Source organism: Crinia signifera, chromosome 5 (genome assembly GCF_055691185.1).
Source record: "Crinia signifera chromosome 5, ASM5569118v1, whole genome shotgun sequence".
NCBI classification, from domain to species: Eukaryota; Metazoa; Chordata; class Amphibia; order Anura; family Myobatrachidae; genus Crinia; species Crinia signifera.
In genome coordinates, this window is record NC_139221.1 from 225391129 (window position 1) to 225405497 (window position 14369).

A 14369-nucleotide genomic window follows, 5' to 3' on the forward strand; every position below is an offset into this window, starting at 1 on the left:
ACAGAAATCATTCCTTCATCCACATATAAAGTGGTCCCACCCTTGATCTTGTAATTAGACTACTGCAATGCCCTCTACTGTGGTCTCACAGCAAAATAATGCAAAATGCAACGGGCAGGCTTTTAGCCAACCAGCTCCATTGCAGCAACTTAACATCCATTCTCTACTCCCTCACTGGCTGCCTGTACTGGCTGCCTGCAACATTGCTTTACTGGTTTTCAAAGCCCTACATGATCAGGGCCCATGGCACCTAAAACAGCTTCTGATTCAATAATCCTTTTCGATTTACTGCAATCTGTATATGAAGGATTTACAGTCGTACCGAAAATCTCCCATAATTCATCTGTCAGTCAAGCTTTTAGCCATGCTGCTCCGACTGATCTAGTGAGTTCGCTTAGAAATTGCCCTCAAATCTCCACATGTGTAGCCCCATTAAAGTGTGCTTAGGTATGTTTAGTACATTGCCATGAATTTATTTACTTCAATTTCTTACATGAATTTTATAATGCTTATAAACAGTATCTAGTCTAAAAACAAATACGTTTCTCAGTGATATAAATAAATGTTAGGATTCATATATCAACAAAATCCATATGTCGTTAGCAGAAAACAACTTATGTGAGCATTCAAACAAATCTAGTAAATAACAGATGGTATACTTGTTTACAACTCATATGTTAAAACAAGAAAAATAATGAAAAGTAACTTAAATTTCATTATTAAAAAAATGTCAGCACTGTGGCATTGTCAACACGCACCAATAGTTGGAAAGCACCAGCAGCACAGCTCATTAAATAGGGGTCTACACAAATGAGGGGCACTGAGGCAGAACTGAGCTCTTGATAAACCAGCAAATCACATACCGCCTCTGACCATTGTAGGTGATGCTTTCTGGTACAGCTCTGGTAACCTTAATGGATCCTCCAAGAAGAGCCATTTGATTGGTAACCCACCCATGCATTAACCACCTGTACTTAGGGTCCACTTTATTGACAATTTAATTTATTAATTTATGTAGCCATACTATCTTTTGTCTTTGGACAAAATTCAGTTGCCTGTCCTATTTCTGCTTACATATTCATTATGGACACATGGTTATCTGAACAGTAAAATATTTGCCATCTTGGCTTAATACGACACTGCAGTCAAAATATACAGTACTTGGACACAGGTTTCCCAAAGCTAGGCTTGCAAATTGCATAAAAAAGTAACCAGATAAGTCTAGTACTATCTTAACAAATTAAGAACATTTTGCTAATTGTATCTGTTACCCTAGATTGCTTGAGATAAGGGCCCAGTATAAATAACCTTAGGGGTACAGGCTTCTTCATTTAGTGAACAAGGAAGAGTCATCAAAATCTGCTATACAAACTCCCTTTTGCCCATCTGAAGAGGCCAATGAAACCACAAGTTACAAGGCAACATACTTGAGTAATGCAATATTACTAAAATTAGCACTGTACTTAGGGAACAAGAGACACATACAAGTGTTACCCCTATAGAGAAAAGTTACTAATGTTCCAAGTGATCAGATACTCGGATCTGTGCTATACACTACTATTAGGAAAGATAACCAGCAACAAAAAAATTCTGTATAGGAAAATCATAGTGGACTGTGTACAACAATAATTTTTCTATTTTTTATATATCAAGGTATGAAGGGGGGGGGGGGGGGTTATTACTATGTTTTTAACTGACAAATAGTTTAGATCATGATGGTAAGTACAATAAAGGGTCTCATAAAAAAAGCGGTGGGAGAGAATAAAGTACAATCCCATTACTACAGCATCCTCCTTCATTGTAGGCAAGGTACTAAAATTGTTTTCACACTATGCAGAGTAAACAAACATCTAAACTATAGAGATGTAGTATTAAGTAGTAGCCAATATACAAGTGCAATTTCTTAATATTGCGATCAGAGTGGCTGACTTGTAGGACAGCATTGAAACGTCAGGAAAACCTCATAAAAGACTTAAGGAAGGTATAGGAGTTGAAAACTATTGCAACAACGGATTGATGACCTAGACAATAACGCTGTGTACACACGGCTGCGATAGGGACTGAAATCGCTGGAAATATGGTCGCTGGCGACCATATTGCCATTGATTGGAGTGTGCCCCGGCGATAAATCGCCGGGTGCGAGCTCCCGTTTTCAGCCCTGTTCTAATCGCTGACCAGCTGATTACCGCTGAGGCACCGCCCGGCAGAGGTTCCCTTTCATCAGCGACCATCTCTGGTCGATGATGAAAAGGAGAAACTGAGCAATATATTGCTCAGCCATATATTGTTAGCAATATATGGCTGAGCAATATATCTCCCCCGTGTGTACGGGGCTTAAATCATATAACCAGGTTTCCAAAGTAACATCCAAATAAGAATCTGAAGGATAGTCTAAATCTTAAAATATCTAAATAATAATAATAATAATAATAATAATAAAATTCTTATTAAGGGATATACTTACTAAAAGTTAATTTTATGTCTCTACAAAATTGATCAGAATTGAATCAACGTCCCAACAAAATTGACTACAGTGTATACCAAATAGTTAATTGTAAAAAGTTCAAGTTCTAAATGTGTTTTTCACCATCAATAGTTCCAAAAAATGACTAAAAATTTACTGGAATGGACTCAAAATCATTTGCAGTTGGGAGGTATGGAATCTCTCCATACTGTAAACAGGTCCAAGGTGGTCCCATGACCCAGATAACCAATTTATATTGCTTACCTCTTATGGTTTTTTATGGTTTGATGAACATTCATGTGCAAAAACCTAGAATATTCATGTCCATGGAAAAGGGGTATTAGGCTGTACATTGTTTTGCAATGCAGTGAGGTTTTTGCATGCATACATTAAGGGTAAAATGTACTAATATGAATTCGTAGAAAATAATCGTATTTTCTTAGGAAAATACAAATTTTTGGGGTGTATTCGTATTTTTGGCATTTACTATGCCAAAAATTCAAATATTCTTATTCATATTGATGGGACATTCGTATTTGTATTTAAAAAAACGAATGCATACACCATCGTTAGAATACGACAGGAATCACCATTCTGTGACATGCCGCCGACTCCATCAGCTCCCCGCATCGGACTGTCAGAGGTGCAGAGATGTTTCATCTTCAGCGCTTCTCCATAGAATGATTCTATTGGCCGCTAGGCGGCCAATCAGGAGCCGGCTATAGATTGGTAAGTATCAGTATGTATGGGCTTTGGATGTATTAAAGTTTTATTTTTATTGCGTGTCAGTGTGTTTTTTTCACTATTTTTTTTACTGTGGAACTACAAGTGCCAGTGGGCCCTTTAATGCCCCGCAGGTTGGGACTCATAGTTCCACAGTTAAAAACAATAGTTTTTTAGGTACTTATGTAATATCTGGGCTCCCGTTTTTTTTCTGTGCCATTACCCTGCTGGCTGGTTTGGCCTGGGGCTGGTTCTTAAAATATGGGGGGCCCCTAGTCATTTTGTCCCCCATATTTTGGGAACCAGGCCCGGACCTGGAGCTGGTTGTAAAAAATCGGGGAACCCCTACTTGCCAGGTTGCCTGATTTTTTATTACTCCTTCAGCCTGGTGCTGGTTACAGCTGTGGGGGGGGGGGGGGGGGGGGGGGCACATTGTTTTTTTTAATTTATTTTTCCAATTTATTTTTTTACACCTTGCAGCATGCACGGATCTGACTGATCCGTGCAGACTGCCTACACTAATTCGTATTAGCGGCCGTATATACGGCCGTTAATACAAATTACTACGACATCGGAGGGTTACAAAGCAGTCGTATATGACTGCTTTGTAAATTCCCCTCCGGAACACGACTTTGCATACGGCTGAAACAGCCGTATGCAGTCGTAGTAAGAATACAAATACGAAATTTGTATTTGTATTCTTAGTAAATTTCCCCCTAAATGACAAACCTATGGTAGGTAACAGCCAAGATGCAAATCCAATTGAAAATGTTTAAGCAAATGTAAAGAATAAACTTAAGAAGAAAGTGATTACCCCAAAGACTGGCCTCAAAGAAAAGCTTCTACTGTAATATAATGACGTTACAGTACATCTAATGCATTAATAGATCCTAAATAAAAAATCTAGATCATCTGCTATACTTGTTAAGTATCTATATTCTGAGGTATGTTTTTTTTTTTTTTTTAAACAGAAAAAAACCAGCACCATATTTTAGGATTCTTTTTGGTGGTGAATAGACTACTAAATTCTAAACTAATTCCAGCACTCTTTTTTTTTATTAATTCTTTATTTTTCAAAACATACAGCAGACATGGTTGTATATCATACATATCTGCACATACAAACATGTACCGTATCACATCTTAACATTACTTCTAGACATCGTTATCTCTCACAAAACACATAAAACATATACCATATCAAATACTATCATTTACACCTAGACATCGTTATCTCTCACCTAACTGATTATCTAGCATTCTTCCTACATTCATACCTTTATACACGTGCCAGCATATAGTTTGCTATTTTACAGACAGGGGTTTCCCTAGCTTATTTTAAGAAGCAGGTTCAATTCTTCAGATTCCGGTACCTTTATTATTTGTTTGTACCTCCCAGGAAGCATCCCCTTTCCGCTCAATGTATTGTTTCCAAACCTCCCATTTTTTCAGTAATCTAATGTTTTCTATCACGTCGTTTGTTTCCATTCTATAAGCGTAATTTATTTTGTTTGTTATCATTGCTATATCAGGGATTTGTTCTTGTCTCCAGTACTGAGCTGGGCTGAGCGGTTTTTGTTGCTATAAAAACTTGGTTTAGGAAATATACATTTGTATATTTCCGCTAACCAGGGCCGGCGCTACCCACTCAGCAGAGGATGCAAAGCAGGTAGGCGCTGGGCAGGAGAGGCGCCCTCCCTGCTGTACATCCTCTGCTGTCCTCCGTGCCTGCCGGCTGCTGCGCCTGTCACACTACACCACAGGCAGCAGCATTGGAGGCACAGAGATCCCTCCTGGCTCATTATCAGCTGGTCATCGGCAGGGGCCAAAAGGGGGCGGAGCTACACTGTCGGAGGGGGCGTGGCTACACGGACCAGAAGGGGCCGAGCTACAAGGGAGCAAGACTGACTGAAGACACCAGGAAACAGGAGAGGATGAGCTGCCATTGTAAAGTGTGAGTGTACTAATGTGAGCAACTGGTGTGGGCACATGTGTAGGCAGCACTACTAATGTCGGCAACTGGTGTGGGCACGTATATAGGCAGCGCTGCTAATGTCGGCAACTGGTGTGGGCACATGTGTAGGTAGCACTACTAATGTCGGCAACTGGTGTGGGCACGTATATAGGCAGCGCTGCTAATGTCGGCAACTGGTGTGGGCACATGTGTAGGCAGCACTACTAATGTCGGCAACTGGTGTGGGCACATGTGTAGGCAGCGCTACTAATGTGGGCAACTGGTGTGGGCACGTATATAGGCAGCGCTGCTAATGTCGGCAACTGGTGTGGGCATGCATATAGGCAATGCTACTAATGTCGGCAGCTGATGTGGGCACGTGTATAGGCAGCGCTACTAACGTCGGCAACTGGTGTGGGCACGTGTATAGGCAGCGGTACTACTGTCGGCAACTGGTGTGGGCACTACTTGTAAGCAGAGCAACTACTTTTCGCAACTGGTGTGGGTGTTATGAAGGGAAACAGTCATCTGTCAGACCAGACTTAGGTCGACAGTCATTAGGTCGACCCCGGAAGGTCGACTGTCCCCAAGGTCAACAGGGTTAAAGGTCGACATGGCTCAAGGTCGACATGACTTAAGGTCGACATGGGCCAAGGTCGACATGGTTTTAGGTCGAAAGTCATTCGATCGACATGATTTTTTCACTGTCTTTTGAGTCGACATGTGCCGACAGGTGGTATTTCATGCCCTACCATCCACTAGGGCGTGGTGGGAGAATAAAATAGTGTGCCAAGCGCAGCGAGGCACCGTGCCCGAAGCATTGCGAGCAAAGCGAGCGATGCGAGGGGCTGTGGTTCAACTCCAACTGTGCCCATGTTGACTGTGTCGACATTCGGGCAAAAAAACAGTGAAAAACTCATGTCGACCTAAAACAATGTCGACCTTGAGCCATGTCAACCTTTAGCCATGTCGACCTTCAGCCATGTCGACCTTTAACCCTGTCGACCTTGGGGACAGTCGACCTTCCGGGGTCGACCTAATGACTGTAGACCTAAGTCTGTTCTGACAGATGTACTGCTTCCGTTATGAATAAGCAACGCTACAAATGTGGGCATATGCAGGAGTACTCGGGGCATTATGTGTAGCATAATGTGTGTCAATGTCATATGGGCATTATAGTGCATGGCATATTATGTAAGGGGAATTACAGTGTGTGGCATAATGTGTAATGGGCATTATGGTGTTCTGCCCATTGATGTGTGGCATTACGAATAATGTGAATTACTGTGTGTGGTTACTTTAATATGTTATGGGCTTTGAGGTGAGAAGCATAATGTGTTATGGGGATTATGGTGTTATTGGTACTTTTATGTGACCACGCCAATTCCCCATGAAGCCACGCTTGTACAATTTTGTGCGCACCTTCGGCGCGCAATGTCCCTGTTTTTTCGCACATGGCACCAAAATTGCTAGTTACGGCACTGGTGCTGTGTTAGGTGAATAAAATTGTGATACTGTGTGGTGTAATTTGGAGTGGGAGCATTATTGTGTGGCCACACCCCTCCCTTTGTAAAGTTTGGGTGGGCGCAAATTTATAGTTTGCAGGAGGGCGCCGAACCCCCTAGCACCGGCCCTGCCTCTAACACATGTGATATAAATTTTCCTAATTCTCTCCAGACTTCTTGTACTTTATTACAGCTCCAGAAAATATGCATTAAATCTGCATTCTCTTCCCCACATCTCCAACAAACATTTATCTGCGATGGGCAGATTTTATTTATTTTATCTGGAGTGTAATAGGCTCTGTGTATTAGTTTCATATATCTTTCTATGTGTGATATGGATTTGGTCATCTTATGTACTATCATAAAGGTCTTCTCCCACTGCTCTTCATCTATCTCCATATCTAGGTCTCTCTCCCATTTAAACTGTCCCTTCATTTTTTTTTTCTGTATCCTTACTTATCGTGTTTTTATACCAAAAGGTAATTCCCCCTGTCTGGTATCCTTGCCGTATTCTATTAATTACATTATTTAATAATTGCTTTAAGTCGACTTCTGTTATTTGGTGTTTGTTTATCCAACTTATCATTTGTAGATATTTGTAGAACCCTGTGGTTGGTAGTTCGAATTTTTGTTAGAACTGCGTAAATGTAATTACTCAATGTTCTCCCATTACATTTTCTAAGGTTTTTATACCTTTGGAGATCCATATCTCAGCTTTGAATTCTGGGATAAGCTTCATTACTGTTTGGATTTCCAATTTTAAAGGTGCTCTAAATTCTTCTTGTATATTCAGGAATGAGTCCCAGACTTTAAGTGTGTCCTTACATGCTTTGGGGCTATCCTTGGATGTTGTCCTCATATTTGGTGGTACCCATATTAGGACTTTTATACCTAGTTTTCCCATAATTCCATCCTCTAGTTTTACTCAAGGTTTCTCTTCCCTGGCTTTGATCCCTTCTGGGATCTGATTTAGGATGCATGCATGTTGATACAACTGTAACTCTGGGAAACCTACTCCTCTTCTTTTTGGTCTTATCAGATGTTTTTTTGCTATTTTTGCCTTTTTATCATTCCAGATGTATCTATTCATAAGTGTATTGAACTTGTTTATCCAATGTTTTGGGAGCAATCTTGGTATTGCCCTAAACAAGTATAATAATTTTGGTAAAAAGAACATCTTCATCGTGGCTATTCTGCCCATCCATGATATTTCTTTATAAATCCAATCCTTTAAATTTTTTTCCATTTGTTTTAGTAATGGGATATAATTGCATTCAATCAAGTCTGCTTTATTATCCACCAGATTTACGCCCAAATATTTTATAGTCTTGGTTTTCCACTGGAAGCTATAATTTTTCTTTAACATCTCTAATTCTGTCGGCTCAATATTTATTGGTACGATATCTGTTTTATGTCTATTTAACTTATAGTATGAGATTTTTGCATATTGATTTATTATTTGCATTAAAATGGGTATTGAAGGTTGAGGATTTGTAAGGAGTAAAGGTACATCATCTGCAAATAGCAGCGTCTTATGTTGTATCTTATTAATCTCAGGGGCCTCAATTGATTGGGTGCTTTGTATTATTTCTGCGAATGGCTCTATTTACAAAATAAATATAATTGGTGATAGTGGACAACCTTGGCGTGTCCCATTGGTAATAATAAATTTGGAGGATATGCAGGAGTTACACATAATGTGTGCTCCTGGGGATTAGTTTAGTGCCAATACCGCTTTCAGAATTTTCCCTATCATTCCAAATTTTTTTTAGAACCTCTTCCATATAGCCCCAATGGAGCCTATCGAAAGCTTTTTGGGCATCCAGTGACATTACCAAAAAAGGTTTTTCTTTCTTAATATGATATTCCATCACAGCTATTGCTCTCCTAATATTCTCTGTACCCTGTCTGTTCTTTACAAACCCCACTTGATCAGGATTTATCAGATCCGGCAAAAGTAGTTTCAAGCGGTTTGCTATAATTTTAGCATAGATTTTTATGTCTGTATTTAACAGAGCTATTGGTCTATACTTTTGTACATATTTTGGATCCATACCCTCTTTAGGTATTGTCACTAATCTAGCCTCTAGCATTTCAGCTGGTAATTTCTCCTCCTTTATAGCCTCTTCAAATGTAAGTATTAATATTGGTCCTATTTGTCTCTGGAATGCCGTATATAATTCATTGCTGAATCCGTCGGGTAATGTGGCTTTTTTTAAATGTTTTAATTGCTTCCTTCATTTCTTGATCTAATAATGGTTTATTTAATTTTGTTATCTGATCCGTGTCTAATTTTGAACGTTTTATTTTCATCAAAATTTTTTTTTATTTCTTCATCTGTTGGTTGGGCTGTTCCTTTATCCATTTTAAGGTTATATAAGTGTTTGTAATAATCTGCAAATACGTTTGTTATTTCTGCTGGATTTGTAATTTTTGCTCCATTTTTATTATATATTTCTCTTACTTGTTTCCTCACATATCTCCCTTTTACTTTATTGGCTAGTAATTTAGATGTTTTATTACCCTCGCTGTATAGTCTTTGTCGAAATTTTAGTATATTTCTTTTTAGTTGTTTTATATTTTTATTTTCTATTTCTGCCCTTAATCTGTTTAATTTTCCTAATATTTTATAATTTTGTGGGCTTCTTTTGTGTATGTCTTCTAGATTTTTTACTTGTATCTGTGTCTGTATGTCTTGCTCCTGTTTCCTCACTTTTGAATTTATTTGGATTATTTTCCCTCTTAGCACTGCTTTTAAAGTACACCAAAAATGTAGCTGATTTGTTTCTTCTGGTTTATTTGTGCTACAAAATTGTTCTATTGTCTCCTCTATTTGTTGTTTTATATCTTGTCTTTGTATCAAATAGTTTGGTATCGTCCAAGTTCTATGCTTGAGTATCCTTCTTTTGTTATCCCAAACTATCATTACCGGGGCGTGGTCGGACCATGTTTTTGGTAAGATCTTTGCTTTTTTGATTTGTTGTAGTGTATTTTTATCCCTTAATATTCAATCATTTCTGGAGTATGTCATTTGTGTGTTAGAAAAGAAAGTATAATCCCTTGTAGTTGGGTTTTTCACCCTCCAGCAATCATACAATCCTGCCTCAAACAGCATAGTGCTAATTTTTTGTGAGAAATTCAGAAGAGGTTTGAAGTTTTTAAAATTTTTAATATTTATTTAGTAATTCCAGCACTCTTAATGTACCGTTTACATTGTGCCAATAAAAAAAAGCATTTTGTGCACCTTCTAGGACAGGCATGTCCAAACGATGGCACTCCAGCGGTTGTGTAACTAGAAGTCCCATCATGCATTGCCACAGTTTTACTATTAGGGAATGCTAAAACTATGGTAGGGCATAGTAGTAGTAGTAGTACGTTTATTTATAAGGCGCCACAAAGTGTCCGCAGCGCCGTACATAGCAAACAAAAAAAAAAACAAATTACAAGGTAACGTACAGGGTGTGTAGAAAGATACAGTATAAATAGGGGTATAGCTGGTAGAACTAAAATCAGCATCAGTTCAGAAGTAGGTGTCAAAATAGTCAAGGAGACCGAAGATGAAGTAGAGGAAGGGAAGAACAGGACAGTAGCACAGGTGAGGTAATGAGGTAGGGTGAGTACGTGAGGAAGGAGGGCCCTGCTCATAAGAGTTAACATACTAAAAATAGGTGGGTGGACGAACGAAATACAATAGGATAAGTAGGAACGGAGGGGAACGGAGGCAGGATAGGAGGATCAAAAGAGGTTAGGAGGAGGGATAGGCTAGTCGAAAAAAGTGGGTTTTGAGGGAGCGCTTGAAGGAGGTAAGGGAATCAGATAGCCTGATGGGTGGCGGGAGGTTGTTCCAGTGCAGGGGGGCAGCGCGAGAGAAATCTTGGACACGGGAGGGCATGCTGGGATGTGTAGTTTCACAACAGCTGGAGGGCTTTGTGATGCATTCTGATGGCTCATGACTCCAGTATTAGCACCTTGTTGCCATATGGGCAGTACAGATGGTGTAATGGTCAGCATTACTGCCTTACAGCACTGAGGTCAAGGGCATAACTACCATAGATGCAAGGGGTGCAACTGCTATGGGGCCCAGAGCTGAAGGGGGCCCATCTTTACTGTGTAAGTAATATGTTTTACATACATTTATCACCATCATTTGCTAAATAGGGGGCCCTTACAAACTTTTGCTATGGGGCCTACGAATATCTAGTTACGCCTCTGACTGAGGTCATGGGTTTGATTCCCACCATGGCCCTCACTGTGCGGAGTTTGTATATTCTCCTCATACATGTGTGGGTTTCCTCCAGGTGTTCTAGCTTCCTCCCACAATCCATGTGGTATGTCGACTTTTTCTCTGTGTCGACCTAAGGCCTGTTGACCTGCAGTGGTCGACCCAATGTATGTTGACCTTAATTGTGTCAACCTAACAACCGTGTTCCATCTCCAGTAATATCATTCTACAGTATCATGTGGCACCTCATTGTCATGTGTCTCTCTACCACTTTAGTGCCACATTAAAAGTGCCTTCAATACACATTGGGCCTGATTCTGGTTCACTGGCAAAATAAAAAAAACTCCTCTAATGGACAAAACCATGCTGTGCTGCAGGTGGGGAGATGTAACATGTGCAGAGAGAGTTAGATTTGGGTGCTATTTTGGGTGCTATTTTGTTTCTGTGCAGGGTAAATACTGCCTGCTTTATATTGCCATGTGTATCTCAAAGTGTGTTCTTGATATGTTTTTATGTCCACTGATTTCTGCTCCACATGTCATTTGTGACGTGTGGAAGGTTTCTAAGCCCATAGGTATGTGTCTATCCTTGAATATATCACTATAAAGCCTATTCACACAGAACAATTGCAAATTCTCTTTCAGTATTTTTTCTTTGGTTTTATTGTTCCAGCTCATGCAATTAGAAGCTGATTGACAGTGTGTAACCTGAGGCAATTAATGCCCTGTGGTCTATTCAAGATAATAAATCAAGTCTAATAAAGAAGAAAAAAAGGAAACGATGCCCTACAAAATTAGACCTGAGATATAGCTGGAAGATAACCTTAGAAAAATGTTAATATTCAATACAGAGAGAAAATACTATATACAATATATTATTGTTATTTTGCAAGGTGATGCATAGCATTGGAAACATAGGAAAACACATAGGTAAAAAAAACTGTGACAAAAACGTCAATTTCAGATGTGTAATGAGCGGAGAGGCCTTTGCTGATGAAAGCATGCTGTCCAATTGGGATATGGGTCAGTTGTGGAGCAAATGTGACCCTGGTATTGGTTTGGGACAGCGAGGAATCTGGAAGTCATGGGAAATGTGAAAAGGGAGATAGGTGGCTTTTGAGAATGTAATTTGCAATATAGACATAACAAGATAAGGGTCTATTTTCATCTTAAACATTATCTTGGTAAGATGAATCGTATCGATTTGTTGCGTATGGATTTAACACAGTGTGAGACCTTCTGTATCTCCAATGTGGTGGTGGTGGTGGTGGGGGTGCATTTGGCAGCAGGACCGACCAGAAGACATGGACAGGAGCACGCAAGTCATGGGTACATACTGGAAAGATCTGCCCAATACGACAAATCCATTTAGCCAGAAAAATAACATATCAGACCGAGACCACTCTAGTATGTACCTAGCCATAGCCTTCACCTTAATGCCAGCATGGGTATGAGACTTTCACACGAACATAGAGCCCATCATTTGGGAACATATCTTTATGTGGGGCTGTGCAGGTGCAAACCCATTCTGTGTGTATGTGAACAGCTGCAGCATAATTGACATAATGCTGCATTTGGGGGGTGGGAACCAAAACTACTCTTCAAAATGGGGATGTGTTACCCCTGGTTTAGATCCGGGCAAACGGATCCGTCAGCTAGACTGAGTAAGCTTCAATTTAAGCAGGTTGACCAGTGCCTAAAACCCTCGGAAAGTGTTACTTATGGTCACTATGGTGATCTGAGGCTGTATCCTCAAATGCAGTGCTCATACAGGTTGAGTATCCCGTATCCGAGTATCCGTTATCCGAATTATTCTGAAAACCATACATTCCAGAAAGTGAACATTTTTTATTTTTTTTGCTAAAAACTCACTGGGGACATTTGTATAAGCACTACTGGTGACATGATATGTAACTGGCACTATATATGTGCAAGAAAATGATTGCTTGGCATTCAAATTCAATATCTGAGATAGAACACAAATTTTGTTTCATGTTTTGAAACCTTGTTTTTTGAACAAATAAAATATATTTGTGTGTATTTTATGTGGTAATAAAATATATTTGTGTGTATTTTATGTGTTTATACAGCATACATGCAAGATACTTCAAAATACATAATTGAAATATTAAAATATTCTGAAATACGGAATAATCCGTTATCCAAAATTCTCCTGGTCCCGAGCATTTTGGATACGGGATACTCAACCTGTATATCCCAAACGCATGAAGGAGACCTCTATCTCTTACAGACTATACCTTCTGAATTAGAATTTTAGTGACACAGAATTGCACAGCTGCTTCTTTGCAGCTTTGCACTGCTACTTCTTACAATCCTCAATTAGGCCCATATTGGTACATCTGGTGGGATTGCCTTAAAATCCAGTTGTTTGGGCAACAGATTATCACATAATCACAAATCTGCAATGGTCTCAGAAAGAATCTTCACAGATGGCCAGCGCCGTTGCTAGGGTGTTGGGCGCCACCCTTGCAAACTATAAATTTGCACCTTTCCATGCCTTATAAAAGAAAGCAAGTTAGAGGCTTGTGCCGCAAAAAGGGGTGTGTTCTCACAAGGAGTGTGTTTTTCAATTTCTCCACACAGTAGCACAATCTTATTCACATTACACCGCATGTAGTGTCACTGATTTACATTACACTACACACACCCTCCAGGACTTACCTGACCAGGCTGAAGCCTGGTGCTGTCCCCGGTGGCCCTGGAGCGGTGGCCACCAGGCTGATTCAGTGTAAAAAAATTTAAGAAACGGTAATTGTTTCCTAGCACGGCGCCACCGATTTTAATTGTATGCAATTGGGATGAAAAATTGGGTCAATCGCATCGCATGCAACCAAATTGCATGCGATGCGATTGACCCGACCGACCCGATTTTTTTACATTGGAACCAATGTTAAATGGTCCCTGAGACCCGAGTTTACATTGGCCCCAATGTTAAATGCCCTCCAGACCCCATTTTTCATTGTATGCCCCCCCCCATTGTTAACGCCACGCCACGATCAACGTGAACCCAAATCGTGGCGAGCATAGCGAGCCCGCAAGGGGCGGCGGTACGCGTCCTCCGACCTTTTCATACCCCCACTATCCACGTCGCTGTGGAGTTGATTTTATATAGTGTGGCGAGCGCAGTGAGCCACTGAGCCCAAAGCATGGCGAGCGCAGTGAGCCCCGTGAGGGGACACGCATTACTTCAGACGTAATACGCGTCCCCTCGCGGGGCACGCTGCGCTCGCCACGCTTCACGCTTCGGGCTCGGTGGCTCGCTGCGCTCGCCACACTATATAAATTCAACTCCACGCCGACGTGGATAGTGGGGGTATGAAAAAGTCAGAGGACGCGTACCGCCGCCCCTCGCGGGCTCGCTGCGCTCGTCACGCTTCGGGTTGGCGTTCATCGTGGGGTGGCGGTAACAATGGGGGGGGGGGGGGGGCATTTGACATAGAAATTAACCATCAGGGTGGGTATACAATCAAAAATTGGATAT

General features: G+C 40.6%; 1 protein-coding gene across 1 annotated transcript in view; it reads right to left on the reverse strand.

Moving 5' to 3' along the window:
• The window catches only part of MYRIP (myosin VIIA and Rab interacting protein), a 419901-nt gene that overhangs the window by 163851 nt on the left and 241681 nt on the right, over nt 1–14369 (reverse strand). The window lies entirely within an intron of this gene.